Source organism: Anolis carolinensis, unplaced genomic scaffold (assembly GCF_035594765.1).
Source record: "Anolis carolinensis isolate JA03-04 unplaced genomic scaffold, rAnoCar3.1.pri scaffold_11, whole genome shotgun sequence".
Taxonomy (NCBI): Eukaryota; Metazoa; Chordata; class Lepidosauria; order Squamata; family Dactyloidae; genus Anolis; species Anolis carolinensis.
The window spans coordinates 24306857-24323431 of NW_026943822.1; the positions used below are offsets into that span (position 1 = coordinate 24306857).

At 40.5% G+C, this 16575-nt stretch overlaps 1 protein-coding gene across 2 annotated transcripts in view; it reads right to left on the bottom strand.

Moving 5' to 3' along the window:
• otud7a (OTU deubiquitinase 7A) overlaps positions 1 to 16575 on the bottom strand; it is a 114757-nt gene that overhangs the window by 94798 nt on the left and 3384 nt on the right. Inside the window, exon 1 of one of the 2 annotated variants that reach the window (XM_008119952.3) lies at positions 16445 to 16575. The exons of the other annotated variant lie outside the window; for it this stretch is intronic. The gene's annotated coding sequence lies outside the window, so the exon portion shown is untranslated. The remainder of the gene's footprint in view (positions 1 to 16444) is intronic. 2 annotated transcript variants of the gene reach the window in all.

Here is a 16575-nt window from a genome sequence, read left to right on the forward strand (position 1 = left end):
GGCGATGATGATTCAAACTTTGGGCCCCTTCCACACAACTGAATAAAATCCCACATTTTCTACTTTGAACTGGAATATATGGCAGTGTGGACTCAGTTAACCCAGTTCAAAGCGGATACTGTGTGATTTTCTGCCTTATTCTGAGTTATATGGCTATGTGGAAGAGCCCTTGGTCTCCAGAGTCATAGTCCAATGCCCAAACTACTTCCCACCTCACACAGGCTTCCAGTTTATATTAATTATTGAGAAAACAATATGGAAACGGACAGAATATAGTTAATGAAATGAATACTTATAAGCAACATATTAATGGAGTTGTATTCTAAAAGCAGCAGGAAAAGATCTGTTCACGTTACCAATGATGCAAAACAAATCAAATTGGTCAGTAAATCTGAGACCAGCGGTGGACAATTTTGAAACTTTCGCTTTTTGCCCGCAGCATTGTGCTTGCATTGTTTGCACGCAACAACAACTGAGCCCAGTCATATTGTGGAAAGATCAACACAGACGTCTAGTTTATCCAAACTTAATATAAAGCCCCAGTTTCTTCATTCAGAATTCAGCAATGGGAAACAGCACTCTTCATTACCTGTAAAAAGCGATCTGGATGGCGCGGTAAACGACTGAAGTGCCGCCATTTGAAAAGGTGGCCATCACTATGGTAACTCTAGTCTGTAATTCTGTCTTTCAACTTAAAGCACATTAACGGCACAAGAAACCGCAAGCGGAATCAATTTTCTACAGTTGTACAGAGCGACGTCTTATAAAGTGGAACAGATAACTATGTTTAAAAATATCCTTATTCAGTGTATTTTTATATAGACGGTCCTCCATATCCACAGGTTCTGCATCCACGGATTTAACCAACCAGTGCTGGAAAACATTTGGGGAAATATCCAAGGAGAAATGTCCGCCATACGCTGAGTGCTATGTTGCTATCTGGGCATGCCCTGCTATAGCCTTGTGCCATTTCGCAGAGCGTCAGGATCTCCTTGGAATTCATTTGAGTAGTTTTTATTGGACATTGTATGTAATGGTATCTACAGCGGGTTCCTGGACAAAACCCCTAAAGATGCCATGAGGCACTGAATAGTTGGTACAGCTAAACATCTCTCAAAACAAGTTATGTCTGTTCTACACTTTGAGATATACAGTAGAGTTCTGGTTATCTGACTTCCGCTTATCCGACACACCGTATTATCCGACGTGCCAGCATCTCGACCCTCCCGGAGGGTGCTGGGCTCTTGGAGAGGCCTGTTGCGCATTGCTGTTTTTCTAGGCCATTGCTGAAGGACATTTCACAGTGATTGTGCAAAACTAGGAACAATACATGCAAATCGTCATGCAAAGTTTTGTCGCGACCCAGACTGAGTCACACGATTAGAAATTCTGCCCAAGAATTCTTTTGTAATGAGTTATAAAGCATGTTTAGACCACTCCAAGGCAAGTGCCCATAACAGTTGGACATCCAAGCACCTCACCTAGGTCCTTCCTCATTTTTATTTACTCTCTGTTCCATTATTATATAAATAACCAAATCGGGCCATTACAATAATTCTCATTGTTCCCATTAGTCTAATTTGGGAAGACAACAAAGTACAGACGAGGCTCATTGTCATCCCTCAATAAAAAGAAAACGTACACTCCAATCAATTATGGAAAAGGTTAACTTAATCAGGAGCGACTCCCGCATTTGGCCTGACAGGCAAGTTGTCCAAACGGGAGGCAGTCTGGAGGAGGTAACTGAATAACCACTTGCTCACGTTTGACAGCCAGTTTCCCCTGAGGGCTAAGAGGCATGGTGCAATCTCTGCACAGGAGGAAACAGTCGAGTCTCTTGACTTGCTGAGCTGCTCAACTGCAGGGAAAAGAGGCCCAGGGACATGTTAGGAACAGCATCTTGGCAACTGCACAGAGCACATGCTTTTCATACAGAAAATGGAATGTGTGTGTGTAGAGACGCCTTCAAGTTGCCTGTTGACTTATGGTGAACCCATGAATTCTGTAGAGTTTTCTTAGGCAAGGAAGACTCAGAAGTGGCATTAGCAGTTCCATCCTCTGAAATATCACCTGCCACCCATGGAATTTGCTGTCAGTCTCCCATTCAAGTGCTTAATTTCCAAGGTCAGGTGAGATTGTGTGCATTTAGGCCAGTGGTTCTCAACCTTTAGGTCCCCAGAGATCCCAACAGCTGGTAAACTGGCTGTGATTTCTGGGACTTGTAGTGAAAAACATCTGGGGACCCCAGGTTGAGAACCACTGCCCTAAAGGTCCCCAATTTCACCTGATATTGGAAATTGAGCAGTATCTGCCCTGGGGAGGACCTGAATGGGACTGACAGCAAATTCCATGGGTGGTAAGTGATATTTCAGAGGATGGAACTGCTAAAACCACTTCTGAGTCTTCCTTGACTAAGAAAGCTCTACAGAATTCATGGGTTCACCATAAATCAACGGGCAACTTGAACAAGAAAAGGAAGGGGCCTGAGGCTGTTAGGAATGGTGGGAGTTGAAGTCCAAAACACCTGGAGGGCCCAAGTTTGCCCATGCCTGGTTTAGGACCTGAAGATGTTTGCGGTTTTGAGCTTCTAGCCTTGGGAAACAGGAGGATGGATTATGGAGAGCACAGATGTGGAAGCAGGGAAGTTCAGCACTCTGGACACCAAACTCTTCTCTTGAATGTATTTTGTTCTCTGCTGGGCATGTTCTTATTTGCAGTTCACTTCCCAGCAGTGCTCCATAAAAAGAAAGCAAACCTATTTCATCAGTACAGAGGCTGCTACTCACAGCCATCTCCCTGAGTTACTGCGGGGGTCAAGAAACCTCTTCCTAAGGAAAATTATTCATGACATACTAGTGTCATTGTTCATTTTATCTCCAGTTCCATGTCCAAAAAATAATTCTTACCGGCAATGGTCAGGGAAAGAGAGAGGGAAGGGGGGGGGGATGAACTTTTGCTGAAGCAGATACAGATCAGCCAAGATGTTGTAAATGAAAGCAGAGAGATACAGATGTTAGGACGATATTTTCTGCACTCACTACAAAGATTTGTACAGCACATGACAGCTTGCCAGAGAAACAGCATCCCCCCTTTCCTTACATAATCTCTTCTTGGGCAACTTAAGCCTTCAAGGCTCAAAATCTAATTTTGATGCATGCTATCTGTCCTTTGATTTGAAGGTGATACAAAAAACGCACCATCCGCCACACTGCAAGCATCTTAAAATGGAAGACTCCATCATTTCTCCTCGTTTTGGTTGGACATAGGAAAATAAGGTTTCGCATGCTTAATCCCTGGAAGTTGCAAAATAATCCACGCCCAAAAAGGTATTTGTCGTTTGTAGCATTCGTTTATTCAACTTGTCCCAAACTTATGTCAAATACAGGACAATCTTGCAGCTTCAGACACAACCAAAGGCAGATGATTGACTGCCATTTTAGCTTTTCAAAATGATGGATGGATGGATGGATGGATGGGTGGGTGGGTGGATGGATGGATGGAAGGAAGGAAGGAAGGAAGGAAGGACATGAGAAATGCTGAACGCCAATTATCCAACTAGGGCCAGGCTTAGCACAGCAGGCTAAAACACTAGCTGAAGAAATTCCTGCAGATCGAAAGGTTGACAGTTCGAGGGTACACAATAATAACCCCCCATCAGTCCCAGCTCCCTGTCCACTTAGCAGATCAAAAGCAGACATGCGAGTACATAAATAGGTACTGCTTTTAGCAGGGAGATATAAAAAGGCGCCCTTAAGGACATCAGTTGGGACGATGTCTAAGGACAACAAAGCTCCTCGGCATGGAAGATGGAGCAACAGCATCTGCCGTGGTTGGAGTCGAGCACAGCCTCCAAGATGCAGGACATAAGATGGGAAATGCCTTTACCTCTGTTTGTGTATTGTCTGTCCTTGTTAATTGTATAACCGCATTGCACGTGTGTGTTCTGTAATCTGCCCTGAGTCCCCTTGGGGAGACAGAGTGGAATATAAATAACATATATTATTATTATTATTATTATTATTATTATCACTTCCTAAACAGACTATTATTATTATTATTTATTCATTCATTTATAACTCGCCCTATCTCCCCAAGGGGACTCAAGAGTGGTTTCCAACTAAAGTTACAAATTGGCAAAACATTCAATGCCGAAAAACAAACAAATGAGAAATCAAAACAAGGGATAAACAATCTTAATATAGAATTATAAAACAACCAAAAATTAAACATAAACAGCCATGACATAGCACATCACACATAAGGCTCTTCAGTACAGACAATGCTAATTTTATGGCTTTCTGTTACACTGTTATTCCCTTCTTCTTATCTTGGAAGCTGCCCTCTTCCACCTTTCTTCCAATTCCATTCAAGTTATCAGAAATATCTTCCAATTTGCCAATGTCTTTCAATACTTCTTTTCTCAGTGCGACTGCAGAGATTCAGTTACAGAAGAGTTTAGGAAAAACTAATGTTAAATATTCCTTCAGTAACAGAGTCACCATTTTCATAAATTGATTTAAAGGGAATCATTTTGAAATGTCGTGTACTCCTTTGTTCCGAAGGCACTGTATTCAGCCTTATTACTCTCATATATCCATAACCATTTTGACAAAAAAATACCGAAAGCTGTTATTAAAGCAAACAGCACATCCTTTCTGTACACAAAAACATGCATGCAGAAGTGAGTCAAAATTCCTGTGTGTCTAAATTCCATTCATTTGTCCCAAACGCAAACTGATCAAATGTTATTCAAGTTCACAGACAACGTGCAGCGGATGCATATTTGCAAAATGATGCATAATTTCCATTTATGTACTGGATGTACTGAAAAGATAAACAGATCTGAGTGAGAAGATCAATGCCTTGTGTCATCAAAGTGAGTCAATTTCTGAATGCGAGTGCTTGTATTTCTGTTCTCTGTCAGAACAATGGGTTTGCAAAATAATTCCAGAATTTTGCCCTGTAAACCTAGCTCATTTGTAACCAAGGGCGGCCTATTCTTAATAATATACTTCCAGAAGCCATTCAAATTTAGGTTGAATGAAATTAAGAAGTATTCGTATGATGATGTATGAATAAAATTGAAACACAAAAAGTTATAATTTTTAAAATCAGCCTTTAGTAACAAATAATGTGTGCAAGGATTTTCTAACTGTATTGAAGGCCCAGTATAACAATCCAAGGAGGATTGAAGACTAGAACATTTCTTTTTAGAAGCTAGATCCCAAGGAAGAAAGAATACAATGATAAATGTATGAAGACAATGCATTTGATGGTGGAAGTAAGGTGCCACAGTATATATTAGCAAAATCCTTTTTTAAAGTAAAGGATACCAAAAAGGACATTTAACTGGCAAAATGCTTAGGCATCTGAGTAATGTATCAGCCAATGCATATGTGAGATTGTGCTGTTGATTCCCACCAACTGAAATGGGCGCCCAGTAATTATAAATATTTTTACGGACTTACAACCTTATGCAATTAACACAACATACAGCCATGGGATTTATACATCACACTAAAGCTGGAAGGCAACAGATCCCCTCAGATGTGGCTTTGTGAGCAAACGAGGAAAGATTCCCAGCTGATATGCCAAGAAATGGAAGAAAAGTGGCATTATATAAACCGACAAAGGAAAGGATGCAGCTGCAAAGTGTGCTATCAAGAAGCCTTCTGAGCGGCATTGAGGAAAATTGGGTTAGCAAGCTTGGTTTAGTAGCAATTACCTTTCCTTAGAAGCATGAGTTTCTGTTATTCAAAACATTAATCTACAACCTGTTCAGAGCTGGGAGTCACTGGTCCCTCCATTGTGCAGGATGGACCTATTTCCACTCTCTTTCTGTCTTTCTCCCTCTGAAAACACAGAACTCCATTAGTCAAGTTCAATCTAGACCAGCATCCTGCTTTTCACAATGGCCAACCATATACCGCCAAAGGAAGCTCGGAGGCAACGGCCCTCAACAAAATTACAAGCCCAATCCTAGTGAGTTTATAAAAGCCAGAAGGGACAAAAATGCTTTGATCTAATGATAGGCAGTAAAATAACTTGCTCATAAAGAAGGCAGGACAACTGAAAGCAGTCATAAAAGTACTGATCTCGCTCCTGTTGTAGCCAACCAGATGTTTGTCTATAGAACGCTCTCAGTCTGACATTAATAGAAAAGCACATCTCCATTGACTTCCCCTAGTAACCGGTATTCAGGAGTATCCTGCTCCTAAAACTGATTAGCATCATGATTGCTAACCATGGGCAGCCTTATCTTCCATCAATTTGTCTAATCCTCTTTAAAGCCATTACTACATCTTTCAATAATTTCATGGTCTAATTACGCCTTGCGCACAGAACACTTAGGTTGGCCTCTCTCTTGGATAGCCCACCACTCAACTTCATTAGATGACCCCAGTTGTGCCTAGCCTTTGCCTGTTTCAGACATTCATTTATCGACCTCTCTCCTAACTAAAAGCTTCAGACGATGCAATCTTTACACATAAAAGAGCTCCGCTGTTCATTTCAATTGCTTCTCCACTTTATCTGGCCCTACAATATCCAATATCCGCACACTGCTGGACGTTTTGATGGTGTCGTAAATTAGTTAAATTATCCTCCCCACATAAAGCGGTACCTAAATTTCCTATTCAACAAATGCAACAGTCTTTCAGGTTGTATAGGTCAACCTGATGTTTTAATTCTGCGTTGCGTTTTTTAACTTATTGTGTATATTTTTATTGGTTTTTGTTTTTGTCCTGATGTTTTATATTTTATCATTGTTTGTATTTTGATTTTGCTGTAAGCCGCACCGAGTCCCCTTCGGGGGAGATGGAGGCGGGATACAAATAAACTTATTATTATTATTAACAGCGAGTTAGGCTATTAATGGTGGCTATTAATGGTTGGGAGCTCAATCCGACCTGGGCTGGATTCGAACTCATGACTTCTCAGCATGGGCAAGCTTCCTAACAGCTGGAAGTTTGCCCATGCCTGGTCTGTACTGACTGACTAAGTTTCTCCAGAATTGCTGAAAAGGATTTTTTCCCAGCCTTTCATGGAAATGTCAGGGATGGATAGCCTGCAAGGTATTTGTTCTAACATATCTTGACTATAAACCCTTCGGATGCATGGAAAGGATGGATGTTATAAATATAACCAGATGTATGAGCAGAAAGCTACAATTGTTTTTTTTTTAAAACCCAGCAATCTCTGAGTATACTGAACCCTAAAGGCAAAACTATGGAGCCATTTCGACAATTGCTTTCTCTTATAGAACCCAGCAGTTTCTGGAATATTGCATCAATAGTAATTTGCTTTAGTACATGAGGGAAAAGCAGTCTTGGACGATCAATCAAAAAGCATATACTTACAGGAGCGACAAAAAAAACCAGGCAGAAGTAAAAACCAACCATACACTTGGTCAAAAGAAAATCAATGTGTACAAAGGAACATTTAAAAGCCATTCTCTGAAATCTGTCTTGCACTATATAATTGCAATGTTCAACTACACAATGTACATTCGAATGGTTCAAGACAGACAGAAGCCAGAGAGGAATGAGGAAAGATAGAATGAGAGAAATGTTGACAAATAGCATTTTCTAGGGCCCCTTCTACACTGACATATCATCCAGATTATCAAAGCAGATAATGCACATTATCTGTTTTGAACTGGATTATACACTGCCATATTCTCGATTGAAGAGTTTGTCAGGAACAAAACCAAAGCCAGTTTGGTTTCCAGTGGCCTCCTAATGACATCAAAAGGCCACCTTACCTTCTCTTCCCTACGTGCAAAGTGTCGTCTTGTGGCAGCCACATGGGTTGATTTATAATCCATTTAGCCGTCTTCAAAGTGTTCCCAGAGACCTCTTAATTAGTCGCAAAGTAAATGGGAAAACACACAGCCAAGGTTGTCAATGGTTGAAGCTAACAAGCGAAGGAGTCATTCAAGTACTTTTTAAGTGTAGCAGACTAATGCAATTCCAAACACTGATCAACACCTTTTCCCATACTCCTGTTTTACAGACAAGGGAAATGGGGCGAGGCATGAAGATCAAGGACCATACATTCACTTTCAAGTCACTTGTTCAATTTCTTTGGGAAGAGAAAGTTTCCTTCCTGTTGAAAAACCCTCCCTGGATCCCCTGGACCTTAATATTTATTTATTTACTGTATTTATATTCAAGTCCTTTTTTTGATGGAGTACTTCCTCATCCGGTGTTGTAAATCTGTTAAATTAGCCTCCCCGCATAAGCGGTCCCTACATTTTCCTACTTGACAGGTGCAACTGTCTTTCGGGTTGCTTAGGTCAACAACGAGCAGGGCTATTTTTTATTTTTTATTGTCGGGTGTTCACTCCGACACGGGCTGGACTCGAACTCATGACCTATTGGTCATAGTGATTTATTGCAGCTGGCTACTAACCAGCCTGCACCACAGCCTGGCCCAGAACAGTGTCCAACCTTCCTTTTTTAGGCAAGGTGATTGAGAAGGCAGTTGCCCTCCAACTCCAGCTGTGCTCCTTCCTAGATTTGTAAGACCTGAAGATGGCAGTGCACACACTTGTAACCTCAAAGTTGGACTTCACAATGCGCTTTACATTGGGCTACCTTTGTACCAAGTTCGGAAACTCCAGCTGGTTCAAAATAAGGCAGCCAGGAACATCTAGGAGTGAGCATATCACACCTATCCTAAAGTCACTCCACTGGCTGCCAATTAGTTTCTGGGCAAAGTACAAGGTGATGGGTTTGACTTTTAAAGTCCTATATGATTTGGGTCCAGGTTACCTAAAGGATCGCCTTCTCCCATACAATCCGCCCCACACACTTTGGTCTTCTGGAGGGTGCCTGCTCCAACCAGCCAGAACCCGACTGTCAACCACCACCCAGACGACCCCCTTTTCATAGGCCGCCCCAAGGCTTTGGAACAACCTGCCTGTAGAGCTCCGACAGCTAAATCAGCAGTCGGAATTTAAGACACAAGTGAAGACACAGGGTGTTATTTTGTCGCCAGGGACAGGAAGGCAGAAAAGAACATTCAGTTCATAATATTTTCCCCATCTCACTCTTTTTTTTAAGCACAAAGGCAAGCAAACTTAAAAAGGAAAATCTGATGATTTTTTTGTCAATGAAAGAAAAATACTACCTAAAAGGGAAACCACAAATCTGTACTGACCTTTTTGCAAAAGGAAATATGTTCCCACAACATAACAAAACAGATATAGGAAAATGTGACAATGTGGGCACCTACATTTTAGGTATTCCTTCTCTTGCTGATGGATGGGGCCGGGATGTTCTCCCCATGCCATGACACTGGACTGACAGCTTTATACCTTTCATCTAGACATGTCCTTTCCATAATATTTATATCCCGGAACCACTATGTCCCATTTCCTCTATGATGGAAATCTGGTATTGGAAGTACTATATGCCCACAATGCATCTTTCCAAATACTCTTTTTCAGTACCATTTGGCCCACAGTGCAGACAATACAAAATAAAGGACCATATTACTAAGTCTTTGTTATAACCCTTAAGAACTTTAACCATTTCAAAAGGAGGCTCCTGTTCATAGAGAAAAGCAATGTACCTGGTTGCCAAATAATGCATTAAGAATTGCCACAGTAATAAATAATTCTAAGCAATAGATTCATCTGACGGTATTATCAAATATAAAGCAGTATAACTCAATCACAAATAGTATTTCACCCCGAAATAACTCCCAAACAAAGCAGTTTCTCAACACAACGTATCTCACAATACTATTGTGAGGAGTAATGTTGCCAACTTCTTGAACATTTCTCATACATTTGAACATGTGATCTGTTACCATAACCATATGAGGATTCAGATGAGAGGATGACATCCTGAATAACAGGTGAAGCTGAAGTGTTTGGTGCTTTTAGTGTATTCGCATATAATTTGGAAGGATCTCACCTTCTTCTGCACGAACATAAAGTTTCTATTCTTAGTCAGAAAGCAATATATTCAGTGACCTAATTTAGCTAAGCAAAGATTGTGAGGGAAAAGGGAAGCTGTTAAATTCAAATGCAGACGATCATCTGCCCATCCCTGCTATGTAGCACGAAACAGAAAGAGACCACGGCTGCATCTCCTCCAATTTATAACAAGCAACATCAAAACAAGAATCTCAAAAACTTCAAAGTCAAGGGCGAAAGCAAAATATAAGCAGTACAACCACTGGACAACTAACGAATTATTTATTTATTGCTATTAATGGGTTTATATAGCCCCCGATGATGCAGCGGGTTAAACCATTGAGCTGTTGAACTTGCTGACCTGAAGGTTGGCAGGTTCGAATCCAGGGAGCAGAGTGAGCTCCCGCTGTTAGCCCCAGCTTCTGACAACCTAGCAATTCAAAAGCATGCAAATGTGAGTAGATCAATAGGTACTGCTTTGGTGGGAAGGTAACGGCGCTCTATGCAGTCATGTCAGTGGCCACATGACCTTGGAGGTGTCTATGGACAACGCTGGCTCTTCAGCTTAGAAATGGAGATGAGCGCCAACCCCCAGAGTCGGATACAATGAGGCTTAATGTCAGGGGAAAACTTTTACCTTTACCTTATTAATGAGTTTTAAATGTTTACAAACATCGAATCAGAAGTGGTTGGTTGCCAAAATGTTTCCACTATATAATTGGTACCAGCTTTCTAACTTCAATTCTATATATGCATGCATATATTTTAAAATACTACACATGATATGAGTTATATTACGATCAATGACTTGGCTGAGTATCAAAGAAATAGAACAAAATCAATAGACATGATTTCAGCAACGAATTTTGGTACCAGGCCTCTTTTTGCACACTGCAAAAATTATTTGGGATACTTATATATTTTTAAAAGCAATCACTACCTGGAATTATTTCTTGTGCCCACTGATATTATTTGGGATATCTATCTATTTTTAAAAGCAATCACCACCTGGAATTATTTCTTGTGCCTACTGATATTATTTAGGATGCTTATCTATTTTTAAAAGTAATCACCACCTGGAATTATTTCTAAGTCCACGAGACACAATCAGCTGCAATGAGTAGTGATGTGTCTCCCATGTATAGAGGCATGCCTCCACTATGTCCCACATCACTTTGTTTTTGAAAGATGATTTGCAACATCAGTTTCACTTCCACTCAGCTCTCATGTGATAAATGCGGTTCTCACAGATAAATCAATACAGGCTTTGTGCTTCGGGACTAGAATTCAACAGCAAAACAAGGCTACTGCATGCACTGGAATCCAGTGCCAAAATGAAGCTATTGCAAATAACCAATCATTCCTACCATGAGGACATTCAGAAGACGATACACTGATCACGAATACTAGATTAACACAATCTAGGGGTGAACAGAAAAAGGAAAGGTAAATCAAACCAGACTTCTCTGGACCTCCTTTTATATTTCTGATCGTATTTCCCCTTTGCTGTTCCATTCAGAAAGGAAACAAGAATGAAGCTATTGCAATGTAAAACAGTCATCTATATAAAGCATGGAAGCTATTGATAACTAGAAATTGCAAACAGGCAGGTGCACAGCTTGGAAAAAGGAGAGTGCAGCCTTGCATTTCTTCTCAGAGCCCAGCATAGACATAAATAAGGCAATGAAAAGAGAGATGCTCCTTCTGTGGTCATAATAAAAATGTTGCTGTCTGCCTTAAGCAGGCTAGTAACATTTTCAGCAGGCTAGTAATTTTCCTGGGCTTGTTTACAAAGCTGTTCTTTAAATTATATATCCCACAATCAAATTCAAGTAAACAAATCAATGACCCATCCCAACCCAACCATAAAGGGTGGGAGGGGAGGGGAGAGACCGAATTATTGTTTGCAGTGGGCAAAACATGAGCTATACATAGAGATTATCGTCTTATTTGTCTATGATGGAATGCAGCAGACAAGAAAATAGATATAATGTTGAACGAGCCAATATGAAACACAGAAGAAGATAACAGCTTGTAGTAAATGTAATTTCCAGAGGCCTCCCATATGAATGAATTAATTAAGAGGTATTATGGATGTATTTGTTCTCACACTGCAAGTCTTGCTGCTGTTATATTAATGCAATCTAGTAGGACTGGGCTTTTATTTTGGTTATATCTTATTGTAGCACTTAAGAGCTATTGGTACAGTATCAGAAAAATCAAGAATGTGTAGACATAGTTGCATTGACTGTTCTAAACAACAAGCAGGGTTCCAAAATAAACAACCGAAACAGTAAAGAAGGAAACAAAACAAAGTAGAAATACAAGTGTATCAAAAGGTGTTGACATTTGGGGGAAATGATTGGAAAGCAGGCCCAAGAATGCAGGCAAGGAGCACATAATGATTTCCTTCTGCATGCTTCCCCCCCCCCCCCCCAAGAAAAGCATACAATAAGTAAAGAAAATTCAAGGCATACAATCGAGATATATTTAGGCTATAACCTTATTCATAGGACTGAAGTGCGGGGCCTGTGATTAACACTTTTTGTATTCAATGACTTTCCCTATTCTTCTCCTTTCTCCACCTGCAAGTTAACTAGTCCACTGCTGGCAGAAATTTCCTGCAGAGTGACACTTAGGAATAGACACCTATGACACTAGAGTAAGGCTCACTGGATGTAAATTAAACTTCTTTCCAAATAAATACGTATAGAAGAACCAGCATGGTATAGTAAGTAGCTAGGACACTGGATACCAGGATTTGGCCTCCAACAGACAAGAGTTTTTTCTCCCAACCTGGACCTTCCACAGATATATACACCTCCCTTGCTTAGATTTCCAATATACATCACAACCTCTGAGGATGCCTGCCATAGATGTGGGTGAAACGTTAGGAGAGAATGATTCTGGGACATGGCCAGACAGCCCAGAAAATGCACAACAACCCATGATAAGTTCATCATAAGCCAGAAATGACTTGAAGAAACACAACAAGCACGCAGAAAGTTGCACTATTATTCATTAGTACAGATACAGTGCATCCCAAACTCGTGGATCATCTTAAATTCATCTATAAAGAAATTTTGCAGGAATGCAATGATAGAGATCCGTGGATAAGTGGGCACATAGGCAATCTGGATCCACCAACATTTCAGGCAGGCCCTATCTGAATGGCCAGCTCTATTTCTCATCTCTCCCTCAAATAAAACCCAAGGCAGCTCTATATTATTTCTAAGACTGTAATGAAACAGTAGATAGTGGTCAAAAGGGACACACAAGCAGAACATGCATTTAATTTCAACTGAAGGTAATCATTATCTTCCTTCCCAATGCCCAGGCTGTGAAGGACAAAGCTAATATAAACAAACAGTACTTGTGGGTTGCTGTGAGTTTTTTGGCCTGTATGGCCATGTTCCAGAAGCCTGAAAGACTCACAGCAACCCAGTGATTCTGGCCATGAAAGCCTTCGACAAACTACTTCCCTTGCCTTTGGGTATCAGAAGGATTGTGGAAACCAGAAAGTTACGTTGGAGGGGAGAGAATACTTTGCGGCTATTGAATATTAATTGTTTACAGAGTTAATGAAAGAGGGGTGAATATATTAGGACAGCATGAAAGGAATGGCTTTGGATAAATATGCTTTATCTTGGTTATCATCGTGGATGAACCAGGATCTGGCTGAAATGCCAAGCAACCACTGATTTTAGGTATCTCACAAGGGTTTTGAAAACAACAACAACAACAACAACAACAACAACAACAACGGAAAGAGTCATGCAATGTTGCAGAAAATGCCCATCATCCCTATCTTAAGTCATTTTCTCCAGCAATCAGAACTTGGGTAGCTCTAAAGGCCTTCACCTGTATAAATTCATATAAGGTTCTACACAAAGTATATAATCACAAATGCTTAAACAGTGAATAATTTGAAGCTACATTTAAAAAGACAGCCTTCAGCAACCCTCAAACTGGAAAAACACCCAGAAGGAATGAAATAGGGTATATTTTTCCCTCTAGCAATGGTAGGAAAACCATGGTGGAGGTTGCTGAGAATGGGGAAAGCAAGAGCGTTCGAAAACCTCTCCAAACCTTCAATGGTTCTGCTTCGAAGACTGTTGTTTTCCCATCTCCAGTAGGCCTCCGGCAGTAACAATCACACACACATCTGAGAATCTTATCTGGTATCACAGGAAGGTTTAAACTTCCCTATCCCTATACACCCAACAGACACAGACATATTTTCTTCAAGCCTATACAGATATTACTCCTCCCTATCACATAGATACATATCTGTGTGGTCAGCAAGTATCTATGTGGGCCTCAGGGAAGTGTGCAATTATATATACAAACACACAGATATGTATAGGGAGAATGTGGATGTGTATATGTGTCCCCATCTCCCCGAATGACATTGGATGTGGCCCTCAAGGCTGAAAAACCTCCAGGCCCTGCTCTGAAATGCCTGAAGATTGATATGAGCAGCAAATGAAATATTTCTCTAACTACCATAGCTATTAAAATAACCCTCTATAATTTAAGTCGGAGTCCACTTTAGATCTAAAATACTTATTGATTTTGTCCTGGTTTGCATTTAATTGCATGCCGTTAAGATATGCGTTATGGTAGAATTAATGCACTGCTTTGAGACATGGAGGAGAGAGAAAGAGGGGAGAGGCCTGGGAAGGCAGAACAGTTTGTGACATGGCGACTGACATCCCTGGAATTGGACAGAAAAAAAAACCCATGGGTTAATTCAATTACCCCTTTCAGTTAAATTAGCCCTTTCCCCCACCTCTGTGGTCTCCTTGCTGGGGAAAACCACTCCATCGACCATCTTATTCCCTTGCCACCAACCCACCCAACTCAACCCCATGGGCCTTGTCGTCCTCGCATTTCCAGCTTTGAAAGAGTCTCCATAGAAACATTTTTTTCCCCCGGTGTGACATTCCCGCAATTACCGAGTCATGCTTTAAAAATATCATATTCCCCATTAAATTGGCCTTCACAAACGGAGAAAAACGGGAGCGTTCCCTGCTCCCAATGCTCCTCTTCCACTCCCCTTGGCCGCCGCATCGTGTTTGACATGCACATTATCGCTCGTTGCACTGTGTTCCCAACTCAGAGGCTTATTCAGAATCGGTGCTGGCTTTGCTTTTGACAGCAAGCAGAGTTTGTTGGGGGAGGGAAGAAGAGGGCAGGGTGCATGGATGGGTGCATATGGACACACCAGCACATCCCGTGTGCACGGGGATGGACATATAAATATAAGCATCAATCTATAGGAATATGCATCTATCTATACATGTAATATATATATTACATGAACACACATCACCTGTATGTACAAGCAGTCTACATATAGTAATAGATATATAAATACATATGGGTTGTATATGAACACACACAAACCAGATATGCAGTATCTATGTGCATATATATTATGTACACACCAGCACATCCCAGATGCATATGGATGGACATATAAATATAAACATCAATCTATATAAATATGCATTTATCTATAAATGTAATATATATTATATGTACATACACACCTTTATATGAGGCTATATAAATATATATAGTATGTATAGGAACACACACAAACCAGATATGCAGTATCTATGTGCATATATATATAGATAGATATACCATAAATATATATGGTATGCATAGGAACACACAGAAACCAGATAAGCAGTATCTATGTGCATATATAGATAGATAGATAGATAGATAGATATACCATAAATATATATGATATGTATAGGAACACACAGAAACCAGATAAGCAGTATCTATGTGCATATATATATATATATATATATATATATATATATATATATATCATAAATATATATGGTATGCATAGGAACACACAGAAACCAGATAAGCAGTATCTATGTGCATATATATATAGATAGATAGATATACCATAAATATATATGGTACGTATAGGAACACACAGAAACCAAATAAGCAGTATCTATGTGCATATATATATAGATATAGATATATATACCACAAATATATATGGTATGTATAGGAACACACACAAACCAGATATGCAGTATCTATGTGCATATATGTGTGTGTATATCAGAAATATATATGGTATGTATAGGAGCACACACAAACCAGATATGTAGTATCTATGTGCATATATATGTGTGTGTGTGTATTACACACACACCATATATATGTGAACATACACATACCCCAGATGTGCTAACAGCTATCGCCCGGATTGACAAACACCCCAATTTATTTCTGCAAGGTCTTATGAGACATTTTATCCCATTTTGGGCAACAGGGAGGCTTGTTTTCCTCCAATGCAGGACACAACCAGTCGAGCCCAGCGCACTAGAAATACCCCCAAATCAAGACACCATCCCTTCTTTTCTCTCTCACCCGCAGCCACACTTGTGCTGACCTTCCTTTTGCAGCCAACCAAGGTCCAAGCAGCCTCAGGAGTATTATTTGGGCTTCTCTTCCCCCCTCCCCACCCCGACCCCTTACCTGCTCCCAGCAAAGTGATGCTCCATCACCATCCCTGTTCAAGACGCAATTTCCAAGCAGCAATTTGGGCAAATTGGGGGGGGGGGGGGTGGTAAAGGAAGGGGGAGAAAGGGAGAAATAAAAGGGAGAGA